The sequence below is a fragment of the Marmota marmota genome, unplaced genomic scaffold, assembly GCF_001458135.2.
Source record: "Marmota marmota marmota unplaced genomic scaffold, marMar, whole genome shotgun sequence".
Classification (NCBI taxonomy): Eukaryota; Metazoa; Chordata; class Mammalia; order Rodentia; family Sciuridae; genus Marmota; species Marmota marmota.
In genome coordinates this window covers 10,017,862-10,033,306 of record NW_026000020.1, presented here as the reverse complement: position 1 = coordinate 10,033,306, position 15,445 = coordinate 10,017,862, and the positions used below count along the sequence as shown (strand labels likewise).

The following is a 15,445-nucleotide window of genomic DNA, read 5'->3' as shown; positions in this document are numbered from 1 at the left end:
TATTAGTTCCATCCCAAAAATACAAGAAACTGTCACTTAAACTCTTGTTATCTTCATTTAAAAAATGTCTGCTTGGAATACTTATAGCAAATTCATCTGTGCTGCATGAATCTAAACCAATGCCATAACTCATGTCCTCAGTTGTAGTGATCCATGTCCTTTAATAAACAAGAAAATGCATTTCCATGCCTGCATGCTAGTGCTGAGCAGAGGAAAGAGTGAGGCTTCAGAAGAGCTCCTAGTTCCTTCTACCAAAACCTCCCAGTGCCCTTCAGAGCCCATCTGCCTCTGAGCCGTGCCCTGAGCAGGTGGAGGCAGCAGGAGGAGCAGCTGGGGCAGCTGAGTCTCACACTGCTGCTCCCTGGGAGGTTTTTGTCTTGGCATGTATCACTGTGGGAGGGGCCCTGTAGCCTTGTACACAGTAATAACTGGCAACATCTTCAGGCTCCAGGCTGCTGATGGTGAGAGTGAATTCTTTGACATATCCACTACCACTGAACCTCTATGGGAACCCATATCCCATACTAGTTGCCCAATGAATGAGGAGCTTAGGAGATTTCCCTGGCTTCTGCTGGTACCAGTGCAAATTATTGCTAATGCCCTGACTTGCCTGGCAAGTGATGGTGACTCTGTCTCCTACAGATTTAGATAGGGAGGATGGAGATTGAGTCATCTGGATGTCACATCTGGCACCTGATATGGAAACAAGAAAATAAAACAAAGATGCACACAATTAAACATGCCTTATGAGGACTTCTGGGCAGAGGCAGGTAGCACTGACCACAGTGATTGAGTACATTCTCAGTGTTGTGTTTTCTTACCTGGGAGGCAGAGCAGCAGGAGCCCCAGGAGCTGAGCAGAAGCTCTCATGGCCATGCTGTGTCCTGACAGGGACTGACTCCTGCACAGGGTGTGAGCAGCCTCTTAGGAAGTCCTCAGGTCAGGGGGCTGTGCTGTGGGCACATGCAAATCAGCAGGGCTGGGAAGGCTGGCTATAGCTGCAGGGTTGGCTCATCTGTCACTCAGTTCATGCCCCATGTCTTCAGGTGTCCCAGGTCAGATTAGGACAGTATAAATTTGCCTGCAGAAAATGTTTCACTCAGGGTCCACAGGAAAGATTCATTCCGTTGTCCTCTGAGTGGTCACCTATTGCTGTCTTTATGGTTTGGAAAATGGTTTCTAGTAATTCTTTTTCTCCCCTTCTTTTTCTTTCCCTCCCTTCCTAACTCCCCCCCTTCTTTATTCTTCCTTCCTTCCTTCCTTCCTTCCTTCCTTCCTTCCTTCCTTCNCTTCAATCCCTGGCTTTAAAAAAATAAAAATTAATAATTAATATAAATGCAGGCATTGCTGCTGGGTACAGTGTTACATGCCTGTAATCCCAGGAGCTTGGGAGGCTGAGGCAGGAGGATCACAAGTTCAAAGCTAGCCTCATCAACAGGAAGGTGCCAAAAACTCCATGAGACACTTTCTCTAAATAAAATACAAAAATAGGTTCGGAATATGGCTCAGTGATTTAGTACACCTGAGTTTAATTGCTGATATGCCAAAGCCCCCCCCCAAAAAAAAAAAGTGAAAAGAAATACAGCGTTACTATGGTTTCGACTTGGACATTCCACATCCTCACACAATGTACATAGGTATAGAAACCTCACATTGCAACCCACAAATGCATACAATTATTAGTTCTATCTAAAAAAATACAGGAAACTGTCACTTAGACTCTCATTATCTTTATTTTAAAATGTTCTGCTTTTAATATTCATAGCAACTTCTTCTGTGATGCCTGAATCTAAACCAATGCCATGACTCATGTCCTTGGTTGTAGTGATCCATGTCCTTTATTAAACAAGTTAATGCATTTCCATGACTGCCTGTTAGTGCTGAGCAGAGGAAAGAGTGAGGCTTCAGAAGAGATCTTGGTTCCTTCTACCAAAACCTCCCAGTGCCCTTCAGAGCCCAGCTGCCTCTGAGCAGTGCCCTTAGCAGCTGGAGGCAGCAGGAGGAGCAGCTGGGGCAGCCCAGCCTCACACTTCTGCTTCCCTGGGAGGTTTTTGTCATGGCCCATATCACTGTGGGAGGGGAACTGTAGCCTTGTAGACAGTAATAAGTGGCAACATCTTCAGGCTCCAGGCTGCTGATGGTGAGAGTGAAATCTTTGCCATATCCACTGCCACTGAACCTCGATGAGACTCCATATCCCATACTAGTTGCCCAATGAATGAGGAGCTTAGGAGCTTGCCCTGGTTTCTGCTGGTACCAGTGTAAGTAATTTTTAATGCCCTGACTTGCCTGGCAACTGATGGTGACTCTGTCTCCTACAGATTTAGATAGGGAGGATGGAGATTGAGTCATCTGGATGTCACATCTGGCATCTGATATTGGAAACAAGAAAATAAAAACAAAGGTGTACACAATTAGACATGCCTTATGAGGACTTCTGGGCAGAGGCAGGTAGCACTGACCACAGTGCATTGAGTACATTCTCAGTGTTGTCTTTCCTTACCTGGGAGGCAGAGCAGCAGGAGCCCCAGGAGCTGAGCAGAGGCCCTCATGGCCATGCTGTGTCCTGACTGGGACTGACTCCTGCACAGGGTGTGAGCAGCCTCTTAAGAAGTCCTCAGGGCAGTGGGCTGTGCTGTGGGCACATGCAAATCAGCAGGGCTGGGCAGGCTGGGCACAGCTTCAGGGTTGGCTCATCTGTCACTCAGTGCAGACCCCATGTCTTCAGGTGTCCCAGGTCAGATTGGACAGTATAAATTTGCCTGCAGAAAATGTTTCCCTCAGGGTCCACAGGAAAGATTCATTCCATTGTCCTCTGAGTGGTCACCCATTGCTGTCTTTATGGTTCTGAAAATGGTTTATAGTAATTCTTTTTCTCTTCTTCTTTTTCTTTCCCTCCCTTCCTAACTCCCTCCCTTCTTTATCCTTCCTTCCTTCCTTCCTTCCTTCCTTCCTTTCTTTCTTTCCTTCCTTCCTTACTTCCTCCCTTCATTCTTTCTTTCTTTGTTTCTTTTGTTCTTTCTTTCTTTCTTTCATTCTTTCTTTCTTTCTCCTTTCTTTTTGGAGTTTCACAGATTTAACCCAGGGGCACTTAGCCACTGAGCAACATTCTGAGCCATATATATATATATATATATATATATATATATATATATATATATTATTTTGAGACAGGGTCTTCTAAATTATTTAGGGCCTTGCTAAATTGCTGAAGCTGGTTTTGAACTTGAGATTCTCCTTCCTCAACTTCCCTGGCTGCTGGGAGTACAAGCATGCACAACTGCACCCAGCTTTAATATTTCCTAAGGACAATTCTATTACATTCCCTTGAGAAGGGAGGAATTTAGAATAAGAGGGAGAATATTTCAGGTATAGGATATAAACAGAGCTATGAAGACAGAAAGAGAGTTGAATTTGTAAGTATAATTTGAAGATTTGGGGTTTCAGTTGAAAGTGGCTTACCCTGACTGAGAGATCAGAGGAGAAGTCATATCGTGACTCCAGCACTTTCTGCCTCAGTCTTTCCAACACTAACACGGGATGCTCCCTCTCTCTCCAGACAGGCTCTTTCCCCCACGTGTCCTTTCTGGAGAAGTAAGAGTGAGTTGCGAAGGAAGTTTTAGTTTCATACATCACTTTAGGGACGGTTTAACAAATAAGCCAAGGAGATCTAGCATGTGGGGATTTGCAAAGGTCAGTGAAAGCAGAAAGGACCCAGGTTCATTCTATATGTGTTTTTCATCCTCAGCACATTAGCTGTCAAACCTGGGCTTGATGCCTCCTGGGCCTAGGAATGCTGAGTGGCTCTCACTGTCATATCCTCCATGTCTGGGCCATGGAGAAGAGCAGCCAAGGGCTTCAGCTCCACTCTGCTCATGAGGAATCATAATCCTCCCAGAAACCATGCCCACCCCTCTCTGCTCTCATAGGCCCCTGAGCTGATCCCATGTGCCCCCATCCCTGCACCTGCCTGGGCTGGGAGAGGCTCACCTGTCCTCACCATGCACAGCAGTGCAGAACTGGTTCTCAGTAAACTGGAGGAGGGGGCTGGCCGCTGTGTATGGTGGAGAGCTTTGATCTGTAAGCCTCACTATGGATCTAAGTGGGATTCAGTAGGAAAGTGGGATCCTAAGACAATCTTTTTTTTTTTTTTTCTGGAGGGTTGAAGCAAGCTAGGCCCTGAGAATAAAAATGGAATCCTATTCTGATTTTCCTCATGACAACCTTGGTTTGCAACTGTAGAAATGAGGCTTGTGCATTATAATCCAGCTCAGTCCTTCAGGCAGTGGACTAACTGGGAGAGGCTGCAGCAGGGGTCACCCAGGGCTGAGCTCAGGCTGGTGCTTTCCAAGAGCTGTGGGCTCTGGCCGTGGGTTGTGAGGAATCACCTGATCTTAGGAGAAATAACACTGTGGGCCTGGCAGGACACAAGCCCTGCCCTCAGGCTGCCATGCAGGGATGCAGGGAGGGAAGGTGCCCAACACACTGGGGGCTGAGCCAAGCAGAGAGCCCACAGCCAGGGTGAGGAGAAGACCAGGAGTCAGCACTGGACCTGGCTCTCTGGGTGGCTGTGCTCAGTGCTGAGCTCACTAGTCCTGATACAGAGACCCTGGGGTTGCCAAAGTGGAGGGTCAGCAAACACCCCCAGAGTCTATTCTCACACACAGTTTCATCATGCTTGGAAATAAAAGGAGTACTACATGCCATGTATATACTATATAAAATACAAATTTTACTGATATATCCATATAAATATGCATCCGAAATACAAATATTTGTATACATGTACATATTACTTTGCTTATTTTAATGATTTTTTTGTTTTCATGGAATTGCTCTTTGCTCTTTTGTTTTTTGGTTGGTTTCACTTCTAGTGATCCAGTCAGGACCCTCTGCTTGGCAGGCAATGGGTGACTTACACTGCAAGGTTCCTTTTTTTTTTTTTTTTGAGCCTGTATATCATTTGCCAGACTAGCCTAAGTTCTGCAGTTGTTCTCACTCAGCCTCTTCATTAGCTGGGATTGCAGTGCTGTGGCACCACTTCTGCCTCACCTTAGGTTGGCTAGAGTGAGCTTGGACATTTACAGCCAACACCTGTCCCACAACCTGTGGCTCCCTCTCCACTCCAAAAAACTGAGCACCATGAAGCCCAAGGCCTGCCCCTGTACTCCTGCTACCTGGAACAGTGACCATCCCATTGCTCAGGACAATGGGTCCCCTGAGGGGCTCTAGTTATACATAGAAGCAGGGGTCACAGTATTGTGTAATGGTTCTTGGCCCCAATGGGACAGAAGTTCTAGCCCCAGAGTTGGGCATCGGCTGCTCCTCCCAACTGTCCTCCCCCACACAGGACAGAACAGTTGGCTCAGTGACTGCATGGTCACAGGACAAAGCCATTCATAGCTGTTAATGGCCACACCTCTGACTGGACAGAGGCTTGGATGGGTGTCTCTTGCAATTCCACAGCTCACATGATGCAGAGCCTCTGTTCTCAGTGGACCATGTCAGCCACACATGCAGCTTCAGAACATCTGCTGTTCTCCTTCAGGTCTCTAAAAGTAATAATCACCATCTTTGATTTTCTCATGAAAATCCAATGAGTGCAGTCAGAGGGCATGCCAAGTGTCAGGGTGTGCAAGACAACAGAACTGTGACCCATAGGAAGACAGCCATGTGAAAGTCTGGATGGCTGTGAGTTCAGAGCAGAAGGGGACAGAGCAGAGAAGGCCCAAGCAGGAATGCAGGGGAGGATCCCAGGACCAACAGACAGGAAATGGGATGGGATAGATGATGTACTTTCAGAGCTGTCCCCAACCTGCCCCCCTGAGAGGTCACCAGACTGCCAGCAGTCCCTGGCAGAATCAGAATCTGGTGGGAGATTTGTCCCCTAGAGGTGACAGGAGGAAGTTCATATGCCTTGAAGGAAGTGTGGCTGCTGGAGGCCAGAGTGACCTGTGTCCCTGCCACCCAGCCCCCCAGACAGGCAGGGTGTGCAGAGGGCAGCAGGAGGCAGCAGGAGCTGGGCAGCCAGGCAGGCCTTCATGGGCCCCTCAGAAACTCAGGAAGTGATTCCCAGGACAAGCCAGCAAGCAGTTCATGAGCCCCCTCTTATGGCCACATGTGCAGAGACACCCTGAGGATTTTACCCTTGGTGACCTGGTGAGAGTAAAATGTTCTTTCCTGCACATTTCAAACACAGTGTGGTGTTGTTTCCTGGCTTGTTTAGATGTGACAACCATACATGTTTTTTCACACTGTATAGGGCTGAGATTACATGAGCTGGTGGGGCACAGTTTCCAGGGAGACGAGAGAGCCATGAGTCTGGACTCTGCCACCAGGCCTGGAGTTCAAGGGCCACATGACCCTTTGCTGTCCCACACTCTCTGTAAGCAGATGAGTGACTGTGGAGTCAGCGTACCTGGGGTCCAGGCCCATCAGCTCATCTTCTCCTCCACTGCACTTTTATTGACCATTTCCACTCATTATTTCTGGAGCATGAGAAAATAAATATTCTGAGATGTGCGAAATTAATCACAAGGGTAGGAGCAGGCAGGGAGGGAGGAGCAGGAGACATAGTAAAGTCACAGCTACAGGCCAAACCAAAGAGACTGCTCCATGTTTCTGATCCTGTGTGGAAATCAGGTGGCCAAACACCAGGGCCACTGAGTCCTAGTTACTGTGAATTTCTTGACTGTGAACCCACCCAACCCATAAAAATGCTGCTCCTTTGTACTGCCTTCTTATCCAAGGGTTTTCTCTTTTTTTCTGTAATCTTGCTCCTCATGGCCATAGCCAGCAGAGGGGCAACAGAGAAAACACTAGGCTTTTTCCCAAAAAACATTCATTGAAACCTTTCCTTGGCTTTATGGTCAAGAGGGTGCATCCCCAGCTGCTACAGAGGCCCCACTGGTGGCTGCAGGAGCCAGTCCAGGATCTGCTGCTGTCCTGAGGATCGCAAATCTCTTTCATGTCAGAGAAACTGCAATCTTCAGCATTTTGGTTTAAAAGGCGGTGACCACTGTCCATCTCTCTGGCATCCTCAGCACAATTGGGAGGAATTTGAAGGACAGAGGTGATGGTCACACAGGAGCTCTGGTCCTCTTGTTCTCAGTTCTGACTGGACCTCACCTTTGGGGGAACAAGAGGAACTCTCCCATTTCTAGCACAAACTTCACAAATGATCATATCCCCAGAATTTCCAAAAAGTTTAGTTTAGGCTCTCAATTCACTACTGAGATCTTATGGCTTGGGATGTGAGGAGGAGATGACTCAGGCTTCAGTGGTGAACCAGAGAATCAGTACCTTCCAGGATCTGCATTTATTCCCTGCGTCATTGACCACCATACAATCAGACAATGAAAGACTTAAATTTCCTCTCTATTCCTATAGTATGAAGTTTCAACCTAGAATACCTAACGTGGCTTCCCCATGCTCTATGAACCCCCATGCTCCTCAGATGTGATGATCTATTCAATCAGAAGTGCAGTTGTCATCTCAAGAGGGGATGTAGAGGACACTCACTCTCCCTTCCTCCAAAACTTCCCAGTGACCTCAGGGCCTGGCTGCCTCTGAGCAGTGCCCTCAGCAGGTAGAGGCAGCAGGAGGAGCAGCTGGGGCAGCCCAGCCCCACACTTCTGCTCCCTGGGTGGTTTATGTCATGGCCTGTATCACTGTGGGAGGGGCACTGTATCTTGTAGACAGAAATAAGTGGCAGCATCTTCAGGCTCCAGGTTGCTGCTGATGAGAGTGAAATCTGCCCCAGATCCACTGCCACTGAACCTCAAGGGGACCCCAGATTGCAGATTGAATGCACCATAGATGAGACGCTTAGGAAATTGACCTGGTTTATGCTGATACCAATTTAAGTAATTGCTAATGGACTGAGTTTCATGGCACATGATGGTGACCTTGTCACCTAGAGATTTGGATAGGGAGGATAGAGACTGGGTCATTGTGATATCGCATCTGGCACCTGAAGTTAGACACATGAAAAAAATACATGCACAATTAATAGGGTTATAAGAGGATTTCCTTGAAGATACCATCAGCACTGACCACACTGTGCTGAGCACATCCCCAGTGTTGTCCCTCCTTATCTGGGAGGCAGAGCAGCAGGAGTCCCAGAAGCTGAGCAGGGGCCCTTATGGCCATGTTGTGTCCTGACAGGGACTGACTCCTGCACAGGATGTGAGCAGCCTCTTAAGAAGTCCACAGGGCAGTGGGCTGTGCTGTGGACACATGCAAACCAGCAGTGCTGGGCAGGCTGGGCACAGCTGGAGAGTGGGCTCCTCTCAGTCATTCAGCACAGAACCATCACCTCCCACCCAGTGTTCCAGGGCAACACAGATAATCTGCTTCTCTTTGGGGCCACAAAAACACCTCTGTCTAGTACCCCTGAGTAGCTTGTTATCTTGATCTCTTCCAAGTTCAGTACTTGCTTTCTTCCATCTGTGACAGGGGCTGTCCATGATGGCACAATCCCAGAAACTGCAGGACAGTTTACCAGCTACTTTCCATTGCACTTACAGAAACCACTGACACATAGAAGCTTTCTCTTTGCTCTCTTTCCCCAATACTCATGATTTGAAGTAGAGAGGCAATAAGAAAACATGGGGAGTCACACTTTATAATGGAGGGTATCATCTGCTTTTATTCAGTCTCATGACTACAGCTAAGAAATTTGTCTTCCTCCATTTATGAATGCTTGGCCAACTACTTCCACCCAAAGCCAGGGATTATCTTCCCTCCCATTTGAGGACCATGAGCTCCTCTCTAGATCAGCTTGAGATGATATATGTGCATGACTTGTGTGGGCATTGCTCCTATTCTCTCTCCTCTGGCAACCCAACTCATTGCCTTCAGAAGTAGAGACCCTAAGTCCTCCAAGTGTCACTGATATTCTACTGTGTTCACTAAACTGCATAATCCACATCTCAAATGTCAGTCAGATCCTAAGAGAACTCAGTTCTCAGTGCCTGGTTTAGAAGAGTGGGAACCAGGCAGGGTGCAAGGGAAGCATGTGGGTGTGTGAAGCCCTGCATGGGGACTTGCAGTCTCAGTGGGGTCCTGAGGTTGTCCCCACATATGGTTGATAGTGTTGTCCAGGTATGGGTGTCCAAGAGGGGTGAGACAAGGAGGACACTAGGAGGGATAGGAGTCCCTGCATAGGATACAAGCCTGGCATGATGAGAAAGACACTCATGCAGGGAGACAGATGTGATGTTGGCCAAAGAGGGATGTCAGATTGGGGCAGGTGGTGGGTATGTTAGAGAGAGTGGGTGCAAGGAGAGGTAGGTGAGGATGTCAGCTGGGGACTGGTTTTGAACAGGGGTATCGTGATGATTTGGATGTGATGTATTTCCCAAAAGCTATTGTGTAAGACAATGCAAGAAAGTTTAGAGGAGAAATGATTAGGTTGTGAGACTCTTAAGCCAATCAGTGAAATAATCCTGTGTTGGGATTAACTGAGTGGTAAATGTAGACTGATATGGTGTGGCCAGAGGAGGTGGGTCATTGAGGGCATGTGTTTAGGGTATATATATATGTTATATCAGGCAAGTGGACTCTCTCTCTCTCTCTCTCTCTCTCTCTCTCTCTCTCACACACACACACACACACACACACACACACACTCTCTCTCTCTCTCTCTCTGCTTGGTGATCATCATGTGAGCTGCTTCCCTTTGCCATACTCTCCTCCCATGTTGTTTGGCCTCTCCTCAATTCCCAAGGAATGCAGTTATTTGAGACCTCTGAAACCATGAGCCCTTAGGTAAAATTATCCTCCCATAAAATTGTTCTGGTCAGATCCTTTGGTCACAGCAGCAAAAAAAGTGATAATACAGGAATTGATTAAAAATGCCAATACATTTATGATAACTAGATCCAAGAACTCAGTGTTACAGAAAGGAGTTACTTACTTGAAAGAGACTAATTGAATAAAACCTACAATTTTAGACCATAATCAAAGTTATCACTGTATACTCACAACTCTGGTAGAGTAAGACATGAACACCTTTCAGAATTAACTATATATATATATATTTAATTATGTCTGTTAGTACATACATAAATAGATAATTTCCCTAGTCTAAAATAAATAGTCTTTTAGTCTCAAATACACCCATGGTTTCTAAATACCATTATTCTTTTGTAAAAAGAACCATCAATCCTTGAAGAAATGTCTATTACAGAATCTACATTAGGAAAATGGACGTGGAGCCTGGTCTATCTGGGAACTGAGGGTACACTAAAGGAATAAGGTGGTCATAGCCTATCAAAACAGAAACCAATTTCAATGGGACTTCAACTAGCTACACTGGAAATATTTGAGCATCAAAAGAATCAATGATGAATATATGTTATAAACCACTGAATAAAATAAAAATCTATTAATTGATACTTCTATCTTAATGAAGAAAGGGATATTCATGAAGAATCAAGGATATTTGATACTTCATGAATATGAAGGGATACCACAAATGCCTTCTAATTGTGAAGGAGGAAGATCAATGTGCAGCAGAGAATTCAGGTGATACCACCTGAATCAGGTTCATGGCTTTGCTTCTGGACATTCCTGTGTAGTATAGGCTGAAATGTCGGGGTTGTGACCCCAGTGACACAGGGTGTGACAGATTGGAGACAGCGTGTTTGAAAGGGTAATTATATAAAGGGAGGTCTTCTGTCTGGTTTAATTCAATGTGCCTGGTGGCCTCATAGAAAGAGGAACTTAGAACTCAGATACACCTGGGGAAGACCATGTGACACACAGAAGGAGGACCCCCTGGAACTCAGAGAGGCCTCTGAGGAGAACAGCCTGCTGGTGCCTTCCTCTCTACCTATGGATCCCACAACTGCTAGAGAATACATTTTTGCTGTTCACACCCCTGGTCAGTGGTCCTTTCTCAGATCAGCACAACAGGTACACTACCACAGACTGACAGTGAAATGTAATCAAGAGGGGACAGCAATTACTACAGGGTGGACATTCTATAAGGCAGTGGTTGTGTCCTCTTGTGACAAGGTCCTGATGTTCAGGGGAACACTGCAACTGTTCCTGACTGAAAGAGTCTGGAGACCTGCCACTGAGGACTGCATGTGAACTGGGACTGCAGCATGTCCTGACCAAAGGCAGATGGGGACAGTGACGGGATTTGAGGTGGACTTGATAACTGGAGGCACAAAGTGCTAAGGCTGATCTCTAGATTCCTTGTGGTGTTGGCTTGTAGGAGGACGTCATCAGGAGGAGGCACATAGTAAAATGTGGTGGGCCACCAGGTCTAAGCTGACTCTCAAACAGTTTCAGTGGGAAAGAAGAACTTTGTGCTGTTCATAAATGTCTGAATGTTTGAAGTTTCCTCAAAGTTTTTCAAAGATGAAACATCTATCATTGAAAAAGAGACATATAACTTTGCAATAACCCTGACCCATTCTTATTGTCATCTGCTATTGTCTGTTCCCAAGGGATGGAACTGGAGTTTTGGTCCCCAAACTGGTGATATTAGGAGGTGGTAGCACTTTTAGAATCTGGACCTACTGGAAGGTCCCTAGGTCAGTGGGGACACTGCACTCAGAAGGAGTGAAGGCCCTTCTCATGTGACTACAGCTAATTCCCAGGAGGATGGCTTATGCAGGCCAGCCTGCCCACTCCCTGACCTATCTGGCCATTGGACCAGCACAGAGATGGTCTCTCTGACAGGTGAGACTTCTGCCTCCCATTGCATCTTTGGAATAACATTAGAGTGAGTGTCCCCCAAATCTATAGTTCTGCCAAACAGCAATTGAGACATTTGGAAGAGGAATGTAGGTGCTTGGAACAAGAGAGTACATATTCACTCTCCCACCTCTAACTGGGACTCTGATTTGAAGAACCCACAAGGAGAAGATCAGAGTTTAAGGAGTACTGAGTACATATCAGGAGACACAATGAAAATGACTCACTCCCCACTTTGTCTGGAAAAATCTCATGTTTTAAGAAAAAAAATAAATAGAAAAGATTAAGGAAGAACAGAATGATCTTCACCAAAAATAAATATTAGATGTAGTAAAAGATGTTCTGCTAAAAGTGGGTCAAGTTTTTCCTCCTAGATGGTGACATAGCACACATTCTGGCACTGGCCTGTGTGTTGTGTGGACTCATGAAGCAGGATCAGGATGGAGTGAAAGACAATGTCCTTTATAAACAGATGGGTCAAGGGACAAAGGCTCATTAATGATGCTGCATGTGACTTTGTTTCCTAGGAGGCACAGGAGTTCAACTGCTCTGGCTTTTCCTCTCTTCCTCTGAGTCTGTCCATGCTGAAGGACACGACCTGGACACTCAGTGCCCCACTTGCCCTGAGTGAGGTCATTGCTCCAGGGCAAGGTGTCAAAGCGGCAGTGTAAAAATGCTATTTGCTATTTTATTGCCTGCCCATCACATTAAAATAAAAATTCCATGAGGCCAGGGTTTCTGCCTGAAGTGTTCAAGTCCCTAGGCCCAGCACTGGTCAGGAGGCTGTGGGTGCACAATGTTATAAATAGTTTTCATCTTGGGTAGGGATAAATGAAGACCCGTCCTAACAGAGGTTGGGACCTGAAGTTCTCACTTGTTACCCCAGGAGGAGCCGTTGGCACCTTAGATCCATCAGTGACAGAGGGACTGGGGAGGACACGGGTTCATAATGAGAAGCCGGGTGACCTGAAGCGTAGTGACAAGGGTGATTCTCACTCAGGTGGTGGCTCCTGTTCTGAGAAGTGTCTGTGCTGAGGGAAACAATAGAAGGCTGGTTGGATGTGTCCCAGTGCCTTCTAGTGGCCAAAGAGGAACTTGAAGTGTGTATTTGAAGTTCAGAAGTGACCTGGGATGGAGACAGAGTTGTGCTCTCTGTCCTCATTGTGTCCAGTGACAGGAACATATTCCATGCACCTACACCACATATAAATATTTCAATAATGTTTGGAAGTCATGTGCTCACCTGCACTGAGAGTGTGATGCAAAATGACTCATTTCTCCCAACTGCAGCAGAGTTGAAAGCGGACATTTGTGAAAACATGTCATTTGGGAAGGTTGAAGAAAACTGCAGTTGCACCTGGATTTCTGGTGGTTTCCTTGGCTCATGATCCCTTCTCCTTTGGCTCTGGCCCTATTTTGTCCCCTCTGACACCTGTCCTCAGGCTTCTCCACAGGTGGACTTTCTTTGACACTCTGGTGTTTGGCAGAATCCGGGGCCTCAAGTCCATCTGCTCAGAGCTCTGTAAACACACTTTTCCTGGAGGTGGGGCCTGAGCACACATGGTGAGCACCAGCAAGATGGTGACACAGCCCAGATCCTCCTCTGCATGGTGCTCGGGGGCTCAGCTGAGAGGCTCACACAAGTGTGATCCTTACAAAAGTACACAGTGACTGCAATGTGAACAAAGAAAAATCATATAAACCAACCTGATTCTTTGTTAAGAATGAAAAAATCTACATTTGAGAATTATTTTAATACACTGGTAGAGGGTGTGTGATCCTTGTATGTTCTTGATTGCAGGGACCTGTGGGGACCTTGTGATGATCAGTATCCAGGTTCCCTGGCTGTGTCTGCCCGAGAGGGGGGTCACCATCAGTAGCAAGTCTGGCCAGTATTTTTATTTTAAATATTTATTTTGATTTAGAGTTGGACACAAGATCTTTATTTTATTTTATGTGAGCTGAGGATCAAACCCAGTGCCTTGTGCATGCTAGGCAAGCACTGACCTCTGAGCCACAAGCCTAGCCCCTCCAGCCAGCGTTGTGTCCAACCAGAAGGAAAACTTGGACTAGGAAGAGCAGAGACCTGACCTTAATTGCTGACACCCACCCAGGGCCCTGGGACCCCATGCAAGTTCAGTGGCAGTGGGTCAGGGACAGATTTAACTCTCACCACCAGCAGCCCCAGGCTGAGGACCTGGAAGGTTCCTGCTGTCCCTATGCTCTCTGCTCCTGCCACAGAGCTTTGGCCTCCCACAAATGTCCTCCCCAGGGCCTCAGTCAGCGAGTCTCGGCTATACACACTGCTTCCTTCCTGCTCAACCCTGTTTCTCGTCATTGTATCAAAGCCTCATCTACAGCACAGTCATGGGAGAATGTGCAACTCTGGGGAAGATTGAGGAGAGCAGCTGCCCTTGAGTGTGGAACACCAGGAAGCCTTGGCCTGTGTCTCTGTGGTGACTGTCAGGAACTTGCTGTTAGGTGACCAGGACACCTGCCTGCCTGAAATCTCCATACAGTTGGGTTCACATTTCTGGTCAACATGAGGCTCCCACTGCATCTCATGACCCAGGGCCAGGGTGCTCAGGCCCTGACAGAGAAATTCCTCTCCTGTGTCAGATGACACGGCCCTTGACATTTTGCTCTTGGTGATGTCACCTTGCCCAATGGCTCCCTCACCCGAGAGTTTCCCAGGTTCAATGTGCAGGACCTTATTTTCCAGCTGTCTCCACCAGACTTAGTGGCCTCTCTAACCACCCCTGTCCAGCAGCCCCTCCAGTCAGCCGCTTCTGGTGTGACTTTTGCATTTGCAATATGCTGTTTCAGAATTGGATTTTTCATCCTTTCTATTCCTCTAGGTCACAAGTATTCTCATGTCCCACTTCCTCTGCAAAGGCCTTTTCAGTGGGTATAGCCTGTGGTGCTTTCTGTCACTGCCCTCAGCCTGCTCTGTTAACTTTTCTACAAGTGCCTCATGCCTGTGACTTGTCTGTCAATCATGGTTCACATCCAGACTTGAAATTCAAGCCCTGTGGTCAGTTTTCCACCCTTATCTTGCCTGGTCTTACCTTACTATTTTGTAGGACACATAATAACAAAATTTGGTTATAGTCTCCTATGTGTGCTTCACTGTTCTAATTAACTGTGTTAAAAATATGGGTAGACAGAGTCAGACATGTGGTGCATGTCGGTAATCTCAGTTACTTGGGAGGCTGAGGCAGGGAGATGGTAGGTTCAAGGCTAGCCTCAGCAACTTTAAGAGGCTCTAAGCAAATTATCAAGATGCTGCCTCAAAAAAAGAAAAAAGGCTGGGATGTGGCATATATATATATATGGAAATATGGTGAAAATGCTTCTTTAAATACTAGTTTGCTGACTCGTGTTCATACAACAGAAGAATCACTTGGGGTGCTGTTAAAATGCAAATGATCTATGCTAAGTTGGAGAATGCTGATCTATCAGGCAACTTTGTACATGGAGAATACATATTGCTCACAAGACTCTCTTCAGTCTGAACTTCAGTTCATCCTGAAACACTCTAGTTCCTAATAAATAATTTTGGTTTGAAAAATCTATGCTATTTTTATGTGATAATTACCAAAAAGAAATGGGAAGGGAAGCTTGAAAAATGAGTGAGGCCCCTTCTTCATCCCTCAGTAGCTCTTCTTTAGTCCTACAATTGGAAGGAGAGTCTCTCTTGGTTTTTTAGGAAGGGTAGTTTGTCCACTGTAAC

The 15,445-nt window shown here is 46.5% G+C and overlaps 1 long non-coding RNA gene across 1 annotated transcript; it reads right to left on the bottom strand.

The window, feature by feature from the left end:
• Positions 1-594: 594 nt before the first annotated feature.
• LOC125618851 lies at positions 595-952 on the bottom strand. Its single transcript, XR_007350238.1, has 2 exons — positions 822-952; positions 595-693 (listed from the first exon to the last, which is right to left on the bottom strand). It is a non-coding gene; the product is annotated as an uncharacterized LOC125618851 (long non-coding RNA).
• Between the last annotated feature and the right edge of the window lie 14,493 nt (positions 953-15,445).